Source organism: Artemia sp. Qi Xiang Cuo, unplaced genomic scaffold, assembly GCF_049724085.1.
Source record: "Artemia sp. Qi Xiang Cuo unplaced genomic scaffold, ASM4972408v1 HiC_scaffold_22, whole genome shotgun sequence".
Lineage (NCBI taxonomy): Eukaryota > Metazoa > Arthropoda > Branchiopoda > Anostraca > Artemiidae > Artemia > Artemia sp. Qi Xiang Cuo.
In genome coordinates, this window is record NW_028297431.1 from 1,929,145 (window position 1) to 1,946,407 (window position 17,263).

Consider the following 17,263-nt stretch of genomic DNA (forward strand, 5'->3'; position numbering starts at 1 on the left):
TTGGAGAGAAATTACTTCTAATGATACAAACCTAATTGACATCAGGCGAATGGGCAGTTTTAATGCTGCTACTCAGTCTCTTAGATACAGGACCCTCCTGAAATTATATTTTCAAAGTGAAGCTGGTATTGTCCCATGGCAAGCCAGCATTGTTAACCGTGGTTCTTTTTAAATCTCTTGTAATAATCAATATACGTTAATAATAAACAGTTGTTCTAATTAATCTATGGAGGATTTAGGTTTACTGTTATTGGATTCTAACAGTTCACATGGCATCTTCTCTTCAAGTTAAACCTTAGTAAGTTTTTGAAAATCTTTATGTCAAGAACTATATAAAAGTTTCACATAAATATGTTGATAATTTATGATCAGCGTATTTCTCTGCTCCTGTTTTCTTTACATTGAAATCCTTTTACTTTAATTAAAACATGGATTTGTTTTTAAAATGTTTTCTGCAAGACAAATTAGATGTCTAATAATTTATATTTTAAAGTTTTATATATTAATATTTATTAGACCTTATATAATGGAACATACAACATTAGTGAATAAAAGAAGTCAAAAATTATTGTTTGTATTGAAGTCTTCACTAAATTTCCTCATATAGAAGCTACCTATTTTCTAAGTTTAGGTTGCTTCCTAACAATATGAATCAATTTCTAGTATTTAAACAGTTCAAGAAAGCCAGCTTCAGGAATTTACCCCAGTGGTGCATCAGGATGGTGGACAAATCATGGTCAAACAGCCAAACTTTGATTCATTGATAAAAGATAAAAAGAAAGCTTCTTTTTGCAAATTTATATTTAGGATATTAGGAAAATATAACTGGGAATGATTTAAAAATGGGAGGAAACATTATAATCTCAATGACAGATATGTGCTGCATATTAGAAGATAAGAATTTCACTTTTTTATTGTTGCCAGAAAAATTACGATGATATTACTTATTTATAAATTAAGCAATATAGTTTGTAACTGCTTTAGTCTTAAAAAAAAAGTTCGTCCTAAATGTCTTGCAAGAAAAGCAAAATACCTAAAATTACAGTTTATTAATGTTTTATTCCCACAATCCCACCAAAAGTCCGGAAAGCCAAAAAACCTATTTTTGCTGCTTAATTCACTGTTTTATGTAAATCAAAATTGTTTTGTTTGTACTAAACAAAACTTTTGCTCCTTCTAAGTTTTTATTAATACCACTCAGATTGATATATAACAGTGTTTGAAGTTCATCAAATAAGGGATTTCTATACCAAAAACTTCAAGATGACATTTAAGTATTTCACAATAAAATCAACTTGGTGGAAGTGACTTAGAACTTGAGAGTCATGGCTAATTAGAGTGAATGCAAGATAGATACTATAGTAAGTATTTCAACAAATGTTTTTAATTAGCCACGAAAAATCTTCATATAGAGCTCTGACCTTAGTCCAAATATTCTCTTACAGACTCACCTCCAAAAAACCCATGACTTTTGCTAAAAGTTAACCTAGGTGGCCCTGTAAAATCTAAAAAAGGAGAACCAAACATTTCAATTAAAGACAGTAAAAAAAAAAAATATTTCATTATAAAAAAAAAAAAATGAATCTACTCAATGTCTGTTCCAGCTATAGTGTAAACACAAATATTGTCATTATCTTGTTGTTCTTCCAAATCATCAATAATCTCTAGGACCTTGGCCATAGCAATTCTTTCATTTTTTTTTGTCAAATGTCTGATTTTATTGGCAATGAGTCTGCCAAATATTCCTGCATTATCTTCTTTAGGTTCTGTTTTATTTTGAATTTTTTTTTAAACATCTGAGGCATGTAATATGGCATCAGTAATACCATCTTCTTCATTCTCTCTTCTTTTAATTCCTCTTCGTTTTTTGGTGTTTTCTTTAGAACCTTCTGTAAAAAAAAAGAAGCACAATTTAATCATAGTTGCATACAAATGACCCAGAGGGAGTTGGTGAGGGTAGGTTAAAATACAAAAAAAGCAACAAATAAATGTCCTTTCATCCCAATTTTAAAATAAGGATGGCCTTCTGATTTATTTCTAGCATTCAGCAAGAAAATGCCGGATATCTATAAACCAGATATGGGAAACAAATAGTATATCCCTCAGTTTAATTTATGACTAGACAAATGCAGGTCAAAGCTAGCATACCTATAATTGGTTCTAGGAGTCTCCTCTCAAAAAATACCCCCAGAACACGCATCCTCACTGAAAGGAAATTATTCTCAAAAATTTACTCTCCACAGAAAATTACCCCAGACCCCCCCCCCTGCAGAAAAATCCCCAGCAAAAAATATCCCTGCTTTTTCCCAATAGAAAATAGTACCTGTAGGCCTAAGCAATGGACAAATTTAAAAACTTATAAAGGCTCTTAAGCTTGTAAACTGGGGCTCTTTGATTGGAGTGTAGTTGGGGGGGGGGGACTCAAAGGGTGTATTTTAATGCAAAAAATTACAGCTCTCATTGAACCATCAGCTAAATACAGAACTGGTTCAAAGGGAGAGATGAGGGGAGCTTGTAGGTTGAACTTGATGTATAATACCAAGGGTTGTAACCAATAAGAGTTTAGGTCCTTTTTATAAGTTGAAAGAGATTTTAGCCCAATCAGTTGTGGGCAGGCGGGGGGGGGGGGATAAACTCGAGCCATCCTTTAATTTGGCCCTTCCAAAAATTTACTCTTTCTCAAATGAAAACCCTTTATCATTATGAAAAAAAAACTCTTTCAATTTGACTGCAAGAATCAATTTTATTTCAGTTGATTTGCACAAGGCAGTGAATTATTTTTTTTTTTTATGAAACTATGAGAACACTTAGCTTCAGCTAAGAACATTTTTACTGCTTAGTGGTGTTTCCAAAAAAACTACAAAACCAATCAGAATATCATTAGCACAAAACTGACTTTGTGTGGAATCCTTACACCTTCTTAGATATACATATAACACAAGTTCTACAATATTGACAAAATGTGAGACCCCTCACAGACATGGATATTGTCTTTATATATTCACAAATTTCTTATTCAAAAACTTATAGGATCATAAAACCATTAGGAATCCATTCGCACAAAACTGACTGTTTACAATCCTTGTACCTTCTTAGATATACATATAACATAGGTTCAACAATCTTTACAAAACGTGACACCCCTCAGAGACGTAGATATTGCTGTCTCATATATTCACAAATTTCGTATCCAAAGATCAATGGAATCAGAAAATGGCTTTGATGGACAGATTTTATTTCTGCAGTTTATAGTAGGAAATATATTTTGAATAAAATTCAGAATTAAAGATAAGAACTACTATATTTCTTACTAAAAATTAGGTTGAAATACTGACTGAATATTTTGTATTCCTTTAAAACTGAGCATTTTTATTTATTCAATCTGGTATTTGCAGCTTACATTTGATGTTTTGATTGTACAAGAATTATTTTATTGTTAAAAAAATGTCGTTTTAACAATATCTTATAAACTTGATCTCCTCAAAAGAAACCCATTCCCAGAAAATGAGTGAGGCACAGACATAGAGAGAGAAAGGGAAGCTTTGCACATGTACAAAAACAAATGAAAAAAAATTGAATATACACTAAAATAACAAACCTTGACTTTTTTCTGTAATAGAGGAGTCTATGTCATCCTGAGCTTCAGCTGTACTTTTTGGTTGAAGATCTGGGGTCGAGCAGCTTGGGGATGGAGAAGAACTGGGGTTGGAGCAACAATTTGGTTCAGAGCTTTTATCTTGGGATTCTTCCTGTAAAATCAATACTAAATGAATCAATTACATGAATTTTTTGTGGCTTGTCTTTACACTTTGTATTGTGGGCATTTGTAAACAAATTTGAAGATGGCAGGACTGGAAAATATGCCTTCACAAGAAATCTTTTGTATTTGTAAACATCAACAAAGGATTGCAAATTGTACACAGAAGTTCAATGAAATAGCAGTTCAATTTATAACACAAGAAGCATTACAAGTCAATCTGATAAGTTTTTTTGAAAACAATATATATTATATCTATTACTACATTGGAGTCTTGACAGCACTTGTAATTCCAAGTAAAACTGCAGCATACTCTGGTTACAACTACACTCTTTGATTACAACAACTTTAGAATGAGTTAACAGCTGGCATGTTAAATTTCTAAAAGCTTACTGTTGGGATTTCCATATTCTTGTTATTTATATGCACTAACCTAAATAAGAAGAACTTAATAGACTAATCAGTTGGTTTTTGAGCACAACTGCGCTTCAAATAAATTACAAATTCATTTCACACCTTCTTCATAGTGTTTTTGTTGAAAGGCATAACTGTCAAATTGTTTACAAAGTCAAATTATTTTTAATTCCTTACTGAAAACCAAAAAAAAAACCTAAATCAATTAAACAAGCTCTATTTTCTATTGATTGATATATGAGCTTATTTCCAAAATTTTTATTCAGTAGGTTACATTATTTTTTTCTCAATATAAAATATTATCCCATTAAAAAGCAATTGTTTACCCTAGTGAACATATATTAGAGGCTATAGTTCTGATAAATTTACAGAATATAATTAACTAGCCTACTCTTCTCTGGCTTACAGTACAAAGTTGGTAAAATATTAAAAATAGTAGGCTATATAACAGATCAGTAGAATTATATTATATAAGGCTATATGTGGCACTATTAGGAGGTGGAATAGGGGACTACATTCTCAGAGCAGCAAATATTATATTGCAAATAGGTTTTGGGGAATCTTCTTCTTCTATTTAACAGCAAGCAGGCTTTTCAGTAAAACTATTTAGCCCTTTTCCTTTTGCTTCACTCTGTGGGCTACAGAGCTACTGGCTTGATTGCCTCATATTTATTATATATATTCAGATATCTTTCAGCAGATCTTTCGACTCTAGGAGTTCAAATATAAGATGATAGATGTCGATTTCTATGCTCTGTGTGCAGGTATAGTTGGCTAGGCTCTTGGCTGATAGTGGGATTTTGTGGTGTTTAAAGTATTTTAACAGTTTAGAAAGCAAGGTATGTTGTGCAGACGTCAGCATATTACATTCAAATAGGCAATGGTCAATTGTTTCATTATTCATATTACAATGCCTGCAAAGAGGGGACAGGGGAATTGAACCACTTGAATTAGAAAGCTTATATGAGAATGCAAGGAAATTTAATCCATTTGTTCCAGAACGAATTCTATGATAAATTTTAGAAAGATACTTATTGGGAAAGGGGGAAAGGATAGGATTAATCTTATTGAAATTAATATCTGATAGCCTCCATCGGTAAATATCTCTAATTGGGATTGGTCTCCCACTTGGCTGGTCAATATTTATAGCATTTTTTGCTATTTCATCAACCTGATGATTACCACTTATGCCAGAATGGCTAGGAATGTACTGAAAGTAAGTTTTTATGCCACTTGAAGCCAGATTATCAATAATACTGTGACAATGATAAGTGTCAATTTCCAACTTATATTGAGGAGCTGAGGCCAGCAACTCAAGGCTTGATAAAGAGTCGGAATAGATGATAATATTATTCGAATTTTCAATCAAAGATTGGTTTTGGTTAAGGTGTTCTAATGCCATGATTATGGCATTTAACTCAGCAGACATTATAGATAAATTATTAAATAATCTCTTGCCCATTTCAATTTTCAGGTGAGGAAGGAAAACACCACTTGCATCCTTCTCATTCATTTTTGACCCATCAACAAATATTTGGAAATGATTTTTATAGGTAATGGTATTAATTTCAGCAAATTGTTTCTGGACAAAAGCAATGGGGGTTAAATCTTTATTCCATTTTGAAAATTCAGTATTTATTATGGGAAATGACCAATTCCATGGAGGGGATTGGGGGAAAGTAGGTGCAATAGACTTTGCTGGTACAGGGAACTTCTTTTGAATATTGGCATACTCATCTGCAATACCTCTATACATGGCTGGATTTCTTAAACTATTATGTATTGTGTGTGAGCTATTTGATTCAATTTTTGTAAGATGTTTTATCAAGAGAAATCTACGTCTCTCCTTTATTCTTGTTAATCCACTCTCCATAAGCAGAAACTTGGTGCTTGTGGGTTTTCTAAGGCCAAATATGAGACGTATTATATCATTTTGTGTTGTTTCAATTTTTTGCATCTGGGTCTTTGCGCATGCACCATAAACGATGAGCGCATAGTCAACATGGGGTCTTATATGTGATTTATAAAACTGGAGTAAGGTTTTCTCCTTACAACCCCAGGGTGTGGAAAGAAGTCTTTTTAGTAAATTTGCTTTTCTATAGCATTTTCTTATTGTGTTTGAAATGTGGAGATGGAAATTAAGTTTTTGGTCAAGCATTAGACCTAGGTAATTAATATTATTATCTTCTGGAATAGTTGTTTTATTTAGAGTTAGTTTTGCATTAACATGGTTTCGCTTCCGGTGAAATTGGATTATTTTGGACTTGGTGGGTGCAATGGGTAAATCTGAATGTTGAGAGAATTTTTCAAACTGGAAAAGTGACTTTTGCATATTTGACTGTGCTATCTGAAAAGTGTTGGCAGATGACCATAGCACCAGATCATCAGCATACTGTAGATTTGTATGGGGTAGGTTCATGTCCCAGAGATATAGGGCAAATAGGAGGCAACTAAGGACTGCTCCCGGAGATAGGTCTTTGGATATTGTCTTTTGGGGTGAAGAGGCTGAACCAACACAGACAATGAAACTTCGCACTTCTATGAAGGACTTAATAAAGGATACTAGCTTAGGAGGTACTCCAAGGTTTGCAAGTTTATTTAAAAGGATTTGGTGGTTCACATTGTCATATGCTCCTTCAAAATCTAGGAAAGCTGCTAGATGGAATCTATTGACAATAGGCCTAGCCTACTCTTTTGTTATTAACATGTTTCCTTTTGAAAAGCAACTCTCCTAATCAATTAGCTATTATGGAAAATAGTGACTCAACTATAGGTCTAATTGTTTAATTATAGGCCTATAGCCTAGCATATAAGCTTATATAGCCTATAATATAGCTTAGGCCTATTAGATTATCTAAAAATTATCATGGAAAAATTAGGATATGGCTGACATACCTGAATAATTGTAGACTGCAAAATGTTCTGATGTCTTTCATCAGGAGCAGACCGAATCTTAAACGTGGCCCCACTACCGCCCTTCGGTGCAAGCGATCACGCTGCCATACGATGCTCCCTTAGACTGTATCCAGAAAAATCAGTTTTTACCAAACATACGTATAGAGATTACCGTCTGATATGCAAGAGTTGGTGGGGCATGATCGGTCCTTTATCGCTGAGAATGATGTTGATAGATCGTGGAGTATAATAAAAAAAATACTTCTAGAGGTCTCAGAGAAAAATACTATAGTAGGATGGGCTCATAAAACTAAAACGCTACTATTTATGACCAAAGAATTGAAGAGAGCAAGAAATAAAAAGAAAAGGTATTGGAGACTATATAAACAGAATATACACAATAAGAACCACTACACAAAATATACCAAGACATGAAATCAAGTCAGAAATCTATCCAGAAAGTTATTTGAACAGTATGAGGAGGCTGTAGCAGCAGCAAGCAAGTTAAAGTCCAAAACGCTTTTGGAATTATGCCTCAGCCCGTAAACCTGGTAGACACTCTGTTACGCGACTTAAAGATAATGACTGTATAATAGATGACCCAATAGAAATTGCCAATGCCGTAAATAGGCAGTTTACATCTGTATTTACTCCACCTGATAATGCCCCGCTTCCAGACCCCCCCACGGCTACCCGCCTACCCCCGGTGCCCCCGAGTCCGGTCACTAGGGGAGATGTCGAGGCACGCCTAAAAAAGTTGAATCCAAATAAGTTGGTGGGACCTGAGGGTGTACACTCAAGGCTTCTAAAAGAATTGTATGTTTAACCATTAGGCCCACTCACTCTCCTGTTCAGAAATCCCTTGATGAAAAGTGTATCTCGCAGGATTGGCGCATGGCCCACATAACTCCCATACATGAGGGTGGCAGCAAAGAAGACGCAAGCCATTACCGGCCAATCAGTGTCACCTCTGCAGTCGGGAAGCTACCAGAAGCGATTGTTAACACTGCAATCCTGAAACACTTGACAACCAATAGACTGTTCTCATCATGTCAGCATGGCTTTAGGTCTGGTCGGTAGGTTGAAACAAACTTGATTGATTCTTATAATTATATCACCGATCTTCTAGACCAGGGGTTCCTAGTCGACATCATACTACTCGATTTGGCAAAGACGTTTGACAAAGTCTGCCATTAAAGACTTGGAATCAAGCTCCAAGCTATTGGGGTGAGTGGTTGTGTGGTTGAGCGGCTGATGGAGTTCTTAACAGATAGGAAACAGATGGTTAAAGTATTTGGCGAGGATGGAAGGAATTTTTTCTCCAAGGTGGCCGCTGGTGGAAGTGGTGTCCCCCAGGGCACGATTTTGGGTCCGACTTTATTTAATATATATATAAATGACGTGCCAAAAATCCTAAATAACAAAGTAAGCCTCTACGCTGATGACTCGAAACTTATCCGTCATGCAGACACAGTGGAGAATATTAAGTCGATCCAACTGGACCTCGATGCATTCACTCACTGGACTAATATTTGGAGGCCTGAATTCGACGCATCAAAATGCAAGACTCTCCACCTTGGGAAGAAAAACCCACACACTCAGTACCGTATGGGTTGTAGGGATGGGTCCTGAAATGCCATTTTCAGTAGCCACATGGAGAGAGATCTTGGTGTCCTGGTAGACGACGACTTGAAATTTCATATTCATGCACAAGTGACTATTGCAAAGGCTAATCAGACTCTTGGCTCAATCAAAAGAACGTTCACTAGCAGATCTCCAACTGTTGTGACCAAGCTATACAAGAGTCTAGTTCGACCAAGGCTAGAGTTTGGAATGTGTATCGCATGCTCAATCAATAAGACAGACCAAGCAGCTCTAGAATCAGTCCAGAGGAGGGCAGCAAAATGTATTAGAGACCTCTATGATGTCCCTTATCCATCCCGTCTCCGTAATCTTAGAATACCATCTCTAACATATCGTCGCAAACGAGGCGATGCGATAACAGCATACAAGCTCCTAAATGCTGAGGATACCATTCCTGGCCTTTTCCAACCGGACAATTCAAACAGAACTCGTGGTCATTCTCAAAAGCTTTTCCGAAAACGAGCCAACACCAGACTAAGGAACAAGTTCTTCTCAAATAAAGTTGTCAGCTTGTGGAACTCCCTTAGTGAAAAAACAGTAACCTCTACCAGTGTGGATGCGTTCAAGTCATCAGTGGATAGGGAGTGGCTCAACAAACTGTGGTGCATCATTTGGGACGCCACAGATGATGATTAACTATCATCACTGAAGCTGGCGGACACAGGATTCGTCCTATCGCTAGCACGTGCGATTTAAGGTAATTTAAGGTAATGCTGCTTGAGGAATTGGAGGTTTTTGTATAGGTCCCACATTGACTCCTTCCCTACTCCACTGCCACTCTTCTTCCTCAAAACCCTCAAACGTTCATTTCTGAATATCCTTTTTAATGACAGGAAGTATAATTGAACATTTTTAGATGAAGTGCCTGGGTAGGCTAAAGACATTTTTTCAGAGATGCACCTCCAGACATTTTCAATAAAAATTTTGTCCATATGTTTTGGGTCACTCTTAATATAAAAACATGGATTGCACTCTATTGTCTATATTTGGATTTTTTTCTGTTCCATGTGGCACACATTTTTACTATATTTTATTTCAAAAATTACTTTAAATTTTTAAATGTAAATACAGATGAAAGTAGTGAAATTTGCAGCACGCTGATTGGCTATAATCGAAAATCCTAGACATTTGTTCTAGCCCCTAGAACTCTGTGTCTAGCTAAGCGCATTGTCTAGTATGTCTAGCTAAGCGCCGAATTTTACTTGTGAACGGTCGTTGCCTAGACATTGAATTCTGGTTAGACATGTGTTCTAGACACGGATTCTAGCTAGACACGCATGTGAACGCCGCTTAACACAGCCTCAGGAAGTGCTCTTATCGCTGTGCTATACTGATAAGAATGGGAAGTAACTGAACATTCCAAAGGGATTGAAACATAGAGCGCGTTCAGTTAAGCTTATTGTGGTTATTGCAATAACTTATTGGAATTAGCAATAACTTATTGTATTAAAATGAACACTGTTTATTCATTTGCGCAAGCAATTTAAAAGTTAAAAAAATGGAAACGAACAAATTCATTACGCCTATTCAGGCTGCCCTAGATGTTTTTCAAAATATAGTGAGGAATATAGTGAGGAAAAGTAGTGAGGAATCTTCTGAAAATGAAAGTCATCCAGAGTCAATATTACATGAGAGTACTTCGTTTAGGGTTTGTATTTACAACCTGAAGGTTAATTATAGCCTAGATGTGGTTTGATCTTTGTCTAGGTCTAGCTTAAGTTGTAGCTATTGATGCAACCATGTTTTATTTTTTGTATAAGCCTAGATTTGTACTAGTACACAAGAAAACATGTTAAGAAAACAATTCTTACTTCATAATATGCAGAATAATCCTAGTTAGCATATTTTGCAGGGGGAGAATCTTTTAGCCTACCTATCTTCATTTCTTTCACCATTCTACCATTTAAAAAAACAGAATTCTGAAAAATAAACATGGACCCAACTGTATTTTCCCTTTTTAAATGATCTAGGCCTTTTGCTATTTTTGGGACTAGATAGATCACATTGAATACCTAAGTTATCTGTATTGTATTGAACAAATGTATCCCCTTAGTATTGGTTTTCACTTTCTTTTTATTGGCTGTAGCTTTTGGTAACATTAGTTCCTGTCACACAAACAGGATTTAAAGCTGTATTAAGACTTTTCCCACAAGTTTAAGAAATCATTTATACATGTTAACACCATAAAGCTCAGGATTGAGCAAGTAAGGCTCAAATAGAAATATTGTCAAATTTCAATTAAGGTCAACACCCTTTTAAGAGCTAAAGACTAGAGATAGTCATGTCAAAATGCTATCTCATGGATCCCAAAGGATCTGAATGCATTCCTGATAATTTCACTCACCTAATTTAGCTACTTTCCAAGATGGGCAGCCCATCTAGAATTTAGTGGCTATTATGTGATTCTAGGATTGTGACCTTTTAAATTTCTCAATTTTTACTATAGTTTCAAGAGGAAAAAAAATTTGCAAATGGGTCTATATTGTCTAGCTTCCTTTTCTCTGGCCCTTGTTGTATTGTTTTATTAACATTAATAGAAAACTATAGTAAGGTACAAAAGATGTTTCAGAGAATTTTTGTGGTTACTGGCATGTACAATACAAAAACAATAGGGACTACATTTAGTTGTAAGAGATTGCCAATTATGAGGAGTTTTGCCAAGTTTCAGGATTGAATAAATAGCAAACCTAGGAAAAATTTGACCTTCTATATGGGTCCTTGAATTTTAATACACTGCTGGTAAAACTAGTTTACCTTTGCTTAATAATAAAAACTGTATTGTTTGCTGCCAGTGAGTAGCACATTATCAAATTGCAACATTAACTAGTAGTTTGGATTTTTTTAATGGTTAGGGTGAAAGTTGCAACATTTCGGTCAATATTACTGACTATTTTTGTAAAAAGGGGCATCAATTGACAAAAGTGTAGGTGCATGTGGGCAACATGCATTTTATAAAATTTAGCAGCGATTTTTTCTTTCATTGATCTTATCAAATAAAAATACCATTAATAGTCTTTAAAAAAATTGCAAAAAAGATTATTTTCAAAATGGATGGGGAGGTGCAAAGATGTAGGAGTAGGTGTACAACATGCTGTTTTTCAAAATAAAGAGGGTGGGGCAATTCTGTTGCTTTATTGTCTTTCTTTAATGAAAATACCAAATAAAGAATTTTTCAATAAAAATGGTCAAAAAATGTTTTGTAATGCTGCATGATTCTGATTATCAAAGCCCTGGAATTCAAGCAAGAATATTTAAATATAACTGCTTTTTTTCTTTTTTTTTACTAAATTTTAAAGCTGCTGTGCTAATGTTATGAAGAAATGAACCCCATCTATTCTTTTTACATATAAATATATTTAATTATCAATTTTGGAAGTGAAATCATATATAACAAGTTAAATTGAATGATCTACTACACCTGAAATAATTCTTTGTGAAATCATGTCTTCATTTACCTCTGTCTTGTAGTTACAAAGCTTCAAAAAAGATTGGTCAGTCTGAGAGAGAGATATATACGACTAATAAAAATTTCAAAACTGCTCAGTGATTCTGCAGCTTCCAGCATGAAAGCAGAAAACCAAGCATTGATGATAAGAATGGATTTTTGACAAGATATAATCATTGATAAGAACAGGAAAACCATTGGTATAGAAGTGTATATATAAGGAAATATATATATTACTTAATTTGCAGGGCAACTTTGCTGTTGGGCCCTGGCACAGCCATATGGCAGGCTTGTATATATTGATTCTCATTGTTGCTTGTCTTCTTACCAAGGCTGTTGTCACAGTGAAGCAGCACATTGATTTATACTATTCTCTGCTTCTTGAATTTTCAAGTGACCTCCTCCTGGGGTTTCGCAATGAAAAGATTAGCTTAAGTACAACCTAAAAATTGTTATTTTGATAAATCTTATTGTCTATGTTGAACTTTTGAAAGATAGATAAATATAAAAAAAAGTCAGCTATTTTGGCTGTTTTTGAAATGATTAACTGAGTAATTATGGTGAATTTACTTTTAATTTAAGCTTCACATATTTTTATAAAAAAAGCAAGCCCCCCCCCCCCTAAAATTCATAATTTTCCTTTTAATTATTAGCAGGAGTTGGGCAGCTTTGCTGTTGGGCCCTGGCACAGCTATGTGGCAGGCTTGTATATATTGATTCTCATTGTTGCTTGTCTTCTTACCAAGGCTGTTGTCACAGTGAAGCAGCACATTGATTTATGCTATTCTCTGCTTCTTGAATTTTCAAGTGACCTTTGGCCTAGTTGTTTGTGTCTTGCAATATTTTTTAATAGAGATCCAATGTATATATATATATATATATATATATATATATATATATATATATATATATATATATATATATATATATATATATATATATATATATATATATATATATAGTATATATACCTCTGGGGAGAAGCTCCTCCTCCTGGGGTGTTGCAATGAAAAGATTAGCTTAAGTACAACCTAAAAATTGTTATTTTGATAAATCTTAGCATATGTTGAACTTTTGAAAGATAGATAAATATTAAAAAAGTCAGCTATTTTGGCTGTTTTTGAAATGATTAACTGAGTAATTATGGTGACTTTACTTTTAATTTAAGATTCACATATTTTTATAAAAACAGCAAGCCCCCCCCCCCCTAAAATTCATAATTTCCCTTTTAATTATTAGCAGGAGTTGGGCAGCTTTGCTGTCGGGCTCTGTCATAACTATGTGGCAGGCTTGTATATATTGATTCTCATTGAAATGTTCTTCTTACCAAGGCTGTTGTTCTAGTGAAGCAGCATGTTGATTTATATTATTTTCTCCTTCTTGAATTTTCAAGTGTCCTTTGGCATAGTTGTTTGTGTCTCACAATATTTTTTTATATATATATTTGTGTGTGTGAACATATGAAATGCAGAGGTTTGTTAGGCCCATGTTGGTTTGTTGTATGCTCAATAGACTCATTGTTCATATTTTGCAGGAATGCAATAATTTTACTTTTTTGAACTCATTGTCAATCAGGGATTGCTTAGAAAGTTGTCACAAAGAATCAAATGTTAGGCAATACAGATTATTAAGTTTGCAGTTTGTATGTCCTAAATAAAATGTGTTAAGTAGCAATTTTGAAGATATTGATTAATTTATGTTTAAATTACTATTACAATAATTGTTTATTAGCATCATAATTGCTGTTTAAGGATTTTTAAATTTATGGATTCTGAACACAAAGCTGAAAATGACACACAGAAATAACATAAATGAAAGTAAAACTGGAGTACTAAAATGAGTTTGTATCTATGAAAGTAAAAGTGGACTATCAAAATTCAAATTAAAAATGGTAATGTGATGTCACGGGAACATATCAATCTAATTTATTTATTTCAAGAATTCATTCATATTCATTTGCAGCCTTGTTTCTAATCATTATTTTTGTTTATGTAACTGTGCATCTGCATTGCCTGTCATCAATGTGATTGCAGAAGGAGAGGACGACTATACTGAGGAAATTGATTGTGATATTAGTCATTCAGAGGAATCGTCGCTGTTCCAACAAGAAAGTCCTCACCCGTCAACTTCTAGCACTCCAGATGAAGTTTTTCAAGAAAATTCAAACATTTAGAAAAAGAAAGTGGAATAAAACAGAGGGAAGTGCTGCATCTGAAACTGATGAATAAATTCTTGAATAATTGAATGAAAAATAAAAGAGTAATCAAAATAAAGAAACAACTATTGATGAAGATCAACATTTTCTTATGTCTCTTGTATCATTTATGAGAAATATGCCAGCAGAGGAGAAATTGCAGTGCCATGTAAAAATCATGAATGCTGTATTGGAACATACAAAAACATAATTGAAATCTTTTTTACCTTTTTATGTAATTTTATTATTATATTTTGATCTTTAGTAACTTCATAATTTACTAAAATATTTTCTCTATATGTTCAGGCTATCTATAGATTTATTCTTAAAGTCTCTATATATGGACTCATTTTTAAAAGGCCTGTAAACCCCCATTGTTTCAAAAAGCATAGGAGAAAGACAAAGGTCCCATGTTAAACACTGGTCTCGAATAATATATGTTTTAGAAAAAGATTGTTTTTTAGATGGGGGACTGATGAAGCAGTTGGGCACACGTGACCACACAAAATTATGTAGAGTTGTAAGTATAATTTTTTGCAGAATAAAATTCCAAAATTTACATAATTAATGGTATATTTTAGGAATTGAAGATGAATTAAAAGTTGTGCAACTAATTAATTTAAAATTGTGTAAATTAGTAAAACCATAAACATTTTTTATTGTTTCTGACATTTAAGCACAGAAAATATTCAGAAGCAAAATTAAAAATATATCAAATACATATAAGAAACTTAAAAATACATATAAGGAAATCTGTTATCTCAGTCACTTCATAATTTCCTAAAATGTTTTCTCTATATATTCAGGCTATCTATACATTTTTACTTAAAGTCTCGATATATAGACTCATTTTTAAAAGGCCTGTAAAACCCCATTGCTTGGGGGCTATATTCATTCAGAGTTGTAAGTATAATTTTTTTGGAGAATAAAATACCAAAATTTATATAATAAATGTTCAATTTTTAAGAATTGAAGATGAACTAAAAGTTGTGCAACCAATTAATTTAAAATTGTGTAAATTAGTAAAACCATAAACATTTTTTATCGTTTCTGACATTTAAGCACAGAAAATATTCAGAAACAAAATTAAAAATATATCAAATACATATAAGCAACTTACAAATACACACAAATACATATAAGGGAATGTGTTATGCTTCTTTTCTAACTAACCAACCCCCTGCCCAAAAAAAGATCCTGGATATGGCTGTCATGTAAACTATCTATGCACTATTTAAAATGAGCCTCTCAATGCTTTTTCTTGTTGCCAAGGAACAGCACCCTCTACAGATAAAAAATATTGCATTAATCTATTTCTGAGATCTTGGTTTGTTCTAGAAGAATTGTTGCTCCCAACCCTCCCAAGCTCAGAAATCCCACTTCCCATTGACTGCTCCTGAATATCAGTTGGAGCTCGTCTAACTGAAATAATAAAATTATGAAGGCAAACGGAAGCAGTAATTATTGCCTTTACTTTTTTTGGCTGTGCCAAGATTTCGGTTCGAAATACTCTGAACCAGTATACCAAAAGTATTTTCAACTAAACGCCAAGCTGTTGATATTTGGTAATTGAAAATTTTTTGTCCTTCTGACAGTCTGTTTCCAGGGACGGGCCTCATAATGTAATTGCACAATGGAAAGGCTTCATCAGCAACAAAAAAATATGGAAAATTTTCCATTGTTCAAGGCAATGGCAGAGGATCAGGAAGCTTAATGTTGCCATTGTCTATGCCTTTCTCAAGATCTGACCTGGCAAATACACCCCCATCACTTTCATTTCCATATGCTCCAACATCTATATAAATAAATTTGTAGTTAGCATCACAAGCAGCTAAAAGTATAACACTTAAATAGTTTTAATAATTGTAGAATTGTGAGCCTGACATGTATGGTCACTGAATGCACACATGCTTGCCATCCAAAGCACCAATCCAATTTGGCAAAAAACATTTTGCCTTAAAAGTGTCAGAGATACTTTTTAATGTATCTGATTGGGGCTCTTGCAGATGCATGGGACTCAAAACTTCGTATATTGCTTTCAGTGTATCAGATAATATCTGTGAAACTGTTGAGTGGCCAACACGGAATTCATAATGGAGAGCTGCCATAGACATGCCAGTACTCAAATATCTCAGTGTCAAAGTCAAAGCAAGCTTCAGTTCAGGAGAGATTGCCTTTCTGAAATTTGTATTCTTTTTATTATCAAAGACATTACTAAACTAAGCAATTCCACATACTCTACTTTTGTCAATCTTACAAAATTTAGAAATTTCTCCGCATCTCTCATGAGTAAATCATTGAGTAACATTTGATGACCTTTCACAGCCCATTCCCTTTCTTGTAAAATTGAGTGCACCCATAATCTTCTCCTCCTGATAATAAATAGATAAATCATAAACAAAAATAAAGTAATATTTCTTTCATATTACAGTTAAAGCAATAAATGGATTGATCAATTCAGTTGCAACATAAACATAAGAATTGTCATGGATTGGTACTTGTCATAGAAACTAATGCTTTCGCACAATTTGGTATTAATTGAAAATAATGTAAGTGATACTAAAGAGCAATGTTAAAGCTTAGAGCAATTACAACTGCACTCATGAAAGTGGTGAAAATGCAACTGTTCGTCAAATTTTATGCCAGTTCATTTTACCAGTCATTCTAAAAAAAACAAGATTCACAGTAATGACTATTTTTAAAGAAAATGAGATGTGATTTGGGTACATGCGAAAAAAACGGATTAATCCAAGATTGATTGAATATAAAGTCTAGGATGGGGTTTTAAACCTCATAGATCTATTCATTTTATACTTTTTAAATTATAAAGAATTTTGAAAAAAAGGCTATAGCTTTGAACCAAAAATTGGTTTAAAACACAGATCCAATGATTGGATCTGTCTTGTAAAGGCCA

At 33.8% G+C, this 17,263-nt stretch overlaps 1 long non-coding RNA gene across 1 annotated transcript; it reads right to left on the reverse strand.

The window, feature by feature from the left end:
* Positions 1-710: 710 nt before the first annotated feature.
* On the reverse strand, positions 711-7,119 carry LOC148939042 (uncharacterized). Its single transcript, XR_016143576.1, has 3 exons — positions 7,067-7,119; positions 3,599-3,749; positions 711-1,889 (listed from the first exon to the last, which is right to left on the reverse strand). It is a non-coding gene; the product is annotated as an uncharacterized LOC148939042 (long non-coding RNA).
* Between the last annotated feature and the right edge of the window lie 10,144 nt (positions 7,120-17,263).